At 40.6% G+C, this 6,358-nt stretch overlaps 1 pseudogene; it reads right to left on the bottom strand.

Moving 5' to 3' along the window:
* On the bottom strand, nucleotides 1-1,145 carry LOC116100014 (annotated as a pseudogene).
* Nucleotides 1,146-6,358: the final 5,213 nt, after the last annotated feature.

The following is a 6,358-nucleotide window of genomic DNA, read 5'->3' as shown; positions in this document are numbered from 1 at the left end:
CTAAGCATTGTCTCTGGGCTGTATGTAATTAGAATCCCTGCCACTGCTATAGCTACTGGTGCTGCTGGAACCTCCATAGCCACCTTGGTCTCATGGTTGAGCAAGGTACTGGCCTCCACCACCTTAAGGGTCAAAGCTCCTGCCTCCAAAGTTTCCTCCCTTCATTGCTCCACAAGACTGTTGTAGCTTCCACCACTTCCAAAATTGCTTCTGCTACCACGGCCAAAGCCGCCTCCGCCTCCTCCGTTGTTATAGCTGTCATAGCTGCCACTCCCACCAGAGCCAGTGCCCTGGTTTCCATAACCCTGTCCACCACTACCACAGCCTCTGCTTCCTCCAGAAGAACCAGGACCACCTCCTCTGTAACCACTGTCATTTCCAAATCCATTATAGCCATCCCCACTGCCACCACATCCACCACCACTACAACTGCCACCAAAGCCACCACAACCACTGAAGTTCCCTCCTCGATCAACGTTGTCATTGCCACCAAAACTGCCTCCATGACCACCACCAAAGTTTCTAAAACCACTGCAACCTCTCTGTCTGGATGAAGCACTAGCCATGTCTTGCTTCAACAGAGCCTTTCTTGCTTCAACAGAGCCTTTCTTACTTCACAGTTGTGGTCATTTACAATATAGTACTTCTGAATAACAATTTTATCTACAGAGTCACAAAACAAAACAAAAGTTAACAAAAGCAAAGCCCGTCTCTTTTCCACTGCCTCTGTCAGACATAATTTCTATCACTTCAATCTTCCCATACTGCTCAAAATAATCTAGTAGGTGAAGTTCTTCAGTGTCTTCTTTAACACCACCAACAAAGATCGTTTTCACAATTAAGCGTGCACCTGGTCTCTGAGAGTCTTCTCTCGACACAGCTCTCTTAGGTTCCACAACTCTTCCATCCACCTTGTGTGGTCTTGTATTTATGGCAGCATCCACTTCCTCCACAGTGGCATATGTCACAAACCCAAAGCCCTTGGATCTCTTGGTGTTTGGATCTCTCCTTACCACACAGTCGGTTAGTGTTCCCCGTTGCTCAGGATGGTTCCTCAAACTCTAGTCAGTTGTTTCGAAGCTCAGCCCTCCGATGAAGAGCTCCCACAGCTGCTCCAGCTCCTTGGGAGACTCTGACTTAGACATGATGGCAGGGTTATGAGAACCTTCAGCTATGCTTCCTTGGCAGCGTCAAAGAGCAGAAAGGAATAAGTTAATGAACATATCCCTCTAAGAATTTTTTACAGACATATTATTCCCAAATTTTATTTCTTAAAGATATGCTGGTCTATGTTTCTTTATCTGACATAAAATGTTTCTGATAATTTATTTTCATTTTATATTATATTAATATATTAATACTAAATGTTTTATTATATAATGAATAATATATAGGAATATATAATAAATTTAATTACTATATGATATTATATAACATATATGATATATAAATATATTGTAGAATAATAATATTTATTATTACTAAATTTGAGTAGATTAAATTCTCTATTGAAAAAACATTGTATGGCTGAATGATTTAATGAAAAGAAAAAATTTAGCATAAAATGATTACAAAAATAAAATTAAATGAAACGTTTAGATTTATGGACACACAAGGTTTGAAAGACAAGAAGTGTAAACACACATTTCATGCAAATGACAACCCAAAGAGAGAGATGGCATGTTAAGTGATGAAACAAGCCTTAAAAATTTTGAGAAGACTGATTTCTTCACAACAATGAAGCAGAAGGGAAATGGAAATGTTTAAAATACATGGACATTTAAGGTGGAACTTTGTTCAAAAGTTGGAACTTAACATCTTGATTCAGGAAAAACATACCATGAGAGTCTTCTGATAAATATGTAAATTTTAAAAAGAAGGAGGTGTTATGGGTTATTTGCCACGGACCAGGTTTCTGCGAGGAGCCCTATTTCTGTGGAATGATAGTTCTGGCCAGGTGGGCAAGGGATTTGGTGTGTGATAAATATAATCAACACAAAGAAGTGTGGGATCTGAATGTATTTCTTAAAAATGGCATCAGACTTTTACAATCATTGCAAAAGAGAAATGAAAAATCTGGCAGCTCAGTGGTCAGGGTACCTCTGAGGCCATCTGAAATACACTAGGTCTAAAACTGCAGCCATTCCCTCTAGACTGGTGCAGTATCACCGGGGCTCCGAGTACGCTCGGGCTGCATGGGCCCGGCCAGAGTTGGGGGGGGGGAAGGGAGGGTTGGGGGTGGGCTGCAGGTGTGCCAGCCCTCTCTCTCTCTCTCTCTCTCTCTCTCTCTCTCTCTCTCTCTCTCTCTCTCTCTCTCTCTCTCTCTCTCTCGGCTCAAGGTCCCACCTATCCTCAGTAAAAACGCCCACTATGCTAATCTTTTGGGTAAGTAGAGACTTGTCTCTTGCTAATTCCTAAGAGTGGTTCAGCTGCAATACTTGACTGAGAATGAGGATTCTACTTGACCTTGCCCTGAGATAAGTCTCCCATTCAGTAAGCTTCAATGCCCTATTCCCTTCATTATTTCCCTAACAATGCTAAAGGGAATTAGTCTGGATGGGTAACATTCTTTATGAAATTCAGGCCAGGGTTTGGCTAAGATGTTGGAACATTGGTAAAGGTCAGAGAGCAATGTCCAATTTTGTCTAGCTGTTAATAAATCATATCTTGGTGGGCACCTAGCATGCGAGCTCGCAAGGACGTATTTGGGCTACCTCTGAGTTACGGATGCCAGGAGACAATTCAGGGGCAGGAGACTGGCTTCCATGAAGCTTTCACCTCAAATACTGCTGTCACGCAAAGTCTGTGTGGCAGTTATTCATCAGAGAGGCCTACTTGGACACAGGTTTAAATGAATAGAGCGCCTTTATTAGCTGGCCTATACCTACACTGGATGTTCAGGATCTCATTGTAACCCCAAGCCTTTCTCAGGGTGAGCTTTTAAACACAAAATGCATGTCCTGAGTGAATATACTTCATTTTATAAGAACAGTTAGTCAGACACAGAACTGCAAAAGCCAAAAAGCAAGGTGAGTACATTTAAAGACTTTCCAAGAACTATGGATTTTGATGGATTAGGCCTTTGTTTTCAGTTTGGCAGATGGTGCTGCCTATGCACTAACCGAAATGTTACTTCCATCATGGAGTCCATTGTACTAAGATCTGGGAGCCTACCATATGGTCTGGAGCCCTGTTACAGAAAGGACTTAACCTCTGTGCACTTCAAACGTCTAGGAAAAACAAAAAAGACAAAAATAATCCTAAAGACAAAAGACAAGAAACAATCAAAACAAAAGCTCTCACATTAGAAAATGAGAAGATATAAACACAGTAGAAAATTAAATGAAACTAAGAGTTTACATTTTTAAAACAAATAAGATAAAATAAAATTAACAATCTTTAACAAGACTAAAGAAAACCTGAGAAGACAAGAAAAACAAGATTTTGCGATTGGTGCCACCAAAGTAAAAATTATGTGAGGTAATTATGAAGACTTCCACATGAGCAAGCTGGAGAACAGGAAATGATTTTTTAAATTCTTAGAAGCATATACATAGGGCTGGAGTTATAACAAAGTGGCAGAGCACTTATGCTGTATACACAAGGCCCTGGAGAACCACAGGCTGGACCACATGACCATCCCAAACTGTCATTCAAACTGCATCACCAAGTCAGGGGACAAGCCTTTTTCTGACTGTCTGACTATGAGATGCAACTGCTCTCACTGAAAGTCAGAGTGATGAAGCCCAGTGATTTCATAACTGTTACAAGCTTTTCAGTACCTTCAGGCCAGTATCAAGATGTTGAATGGGCCTGAGCTCATGCTTGAAGAACTGTAGCAGAAATTTCTTGGATAAGAGATTGAGATCAATTGCAGCCAGTGACCACACATATGGCATCATTATTCACACTCTCACATATGCACACTGACCACCATCCCCATACTGCTATCCACCAAATGGACTACTACAGGTGGCTGTGAGTGAAGATCTGGATTCCTTGCCTGAAGCAGTTGCGATGTGCTCTGCAGATACTGAGGCACTTCCCAGCCAGGTGTATTAGCACAGACCTGTACTGCCAGCTTGAGAAAATTGAAACAGCTGACTCAATAGCTCTAGCTCAACCTGTGCAGCATGGTGAAACCCTGTCTAAAACATCCAAAACTAGTAGTCAGGCCTAGTGACATAGAACTATCATCAGAGCTACTCAACAGGCTAAGGCAGGAATATCATAAATTCCAGGAGTACCTGGGTTATGGCATGAGTACAAGGACAGATTCAGTAACTTAGCAAAACTGTGGCTCAAAGTAAGAATGAATGAATAGGTCTGGAGGGATGGCTTAGTAGATAAAATATTTGCTATGCAAGTATGAGGTCTGGAGTTGGGATCCCAAAACACACATAAAACAGTGTAACAGCGACATGAATTTCCAGCAGTCAAGAGACAGAGTCAGGGAATCCCCAAAGCAGAATGGCTAAATTGTCTAGCTCTGGGTTCAGCAAGAGATTCTGCCTAGGTAAATAAACTAGAAAGAGATCAAGAAAGACACTTGACACATCACTTTATGCCTCAAAAACACACCTGTACACACATGTGAAGATAGACAGATAGATAAATAGATGACAGATAGGAAATAGATATATGATTGATTGATAGATAGATAGATAGATAGATAGATAGATAGATAGATAGATAGATAGATTGATAGATTGATAGATAGAGATGTGTACTTAGAATATTTCTGTAGAGCAGTTGCCTAGCATGTATTAGGCTCTGGAATCAAGCCCCAGTACCAGAGAAAGACACAAAGAGAAAATCACCACTTAATTAGTCACTTATGGCTTATTCATTATTCTAGGAGTACCCCTGTCTCATGTTGGCATTAACCAAGAAAATAACTATGCCTGATCTGTTAACAGGGTGAGTAGCTGGAACTCACAGTATACAGACAGACATGTTTGTTGGAACCTCACAACAAATATGGTGCATCTATATAGCTAGACCTGACCTAATACAAAGATTTTTGAAGAAAGATCTTAAGAATAAAAAAGTTATTATAGAATGGAATTCTGAATGTCTTTAAGAAAAAAATATCAGTTCAAAACAATCATCTCCCCTGTTCATGAAGTTGTGTGTGCTCATTGTCTATTAGTCAAGTGTAGAAACACTTCTTATCCTGTATGTAGTGATGTTACGGATCCATCTCTCCAAGAATCCTCTGACTAACTGAGCCCTGCCTTAGACCGACCATATACACCAAGGGCCTATAGCAGTGGTGTGTGACTTGATAATGGGCAGCCTAAGAGTCAAAGCTGGCTCTTTAGAAAAAAGTGGGTGGGAATCATTCTGGAGAGTTCCATTTGGGATTTTCCCATTGTCTTTTTTGAAGTTTGCCTAGTCAAGTAGGCCAAAGATATATGAAGGTGCTCTTTGACTAAGAGAGGGCATTTGTTTCTGTTTTGGGATATGTTTTGGTTTTTACTAGAGAAGGGTAAGTATTAGTAGTATTAATTGGCCACAGCCATAGTAGCAAGGCTGAAGAGCATGACACCTTCTCTCAGAAGGGAGTCAGATATTCCCTATCTGTCTCATGATATAAACACACACACACAAACACACACACCATACATAAAAACTCATACACACATACACACTGCACACATACCACACACACACCACACATATACCACACACACACACATCGCACATACATATACTTACTCACATACATACAATTGCATATACATATGCACACATACACACCATACACACACATATTCACACATAAATGCACACCATGCACATACACGCACACACGTATTTGCTCACCAGGACCTCAGGATACTATTTATTGACAGCTGACTCCTACTGTGGCTGGGGCCAGACCCAGCTGGTCCTTCTTGTTCAGTTCTTCTTGAGGCAGGAGGGGGAAGAGCTACAGTGGGAGTAAGACTTAGTCTTATGAGAGTTTAGGATTGCTGTATAATAATAAAATGTTTTCCTATCTCAATACTAAGTCACTTTCCTTCAGTAACTGAACTGCCTTCTGAGTTTCTCTGAGGAAAAAAAAAAAACTGTTTAGTACCTCATCCTAAAACAGGCGATTAAGTTAGAGTAGCCTTTTTCCCCCCAACAGGAATTGCATGGCTCTAACTTTTGGCCTGCTAGTTGAAGTCTCAAGAAGAAAAATGGACACTTTGAAAGGCGATTTTATCCTTTATTTCTAAGTTCTAAAATGTTTCCTATTAAAACTCTCTAAAAAAAAAAAAAAGTGAAAGGGGGCTTGTAAGTAAAGAGGGTAAGGGACCTAAGAAAGGAAGGGACAAGGGTGACTAAGATGTGGGACCGGAAGATAATG

The sequence above is a fragment of the Mastomys coucha genome, unplaced genomic scaffold (genome assembly GCF_008632895.1).
Source record: "Mastomys coucha isolate ucsf_1 unplaced genomic scaffold, UCSF_Mcou_1 pScaffold20, whole genome shotgun sequence".
Lineage (NCBI taxonomy): Eukaryota > Metazoa > Chordata > Mammalia > Rodentia > Muridae > Mastomys > Mastomys coucha.
The sequence above is the reverse complement of the archived record's forward strand: the minus strand, read 5'-3'. Positions and strand labels throughout refer to the sequence as shown.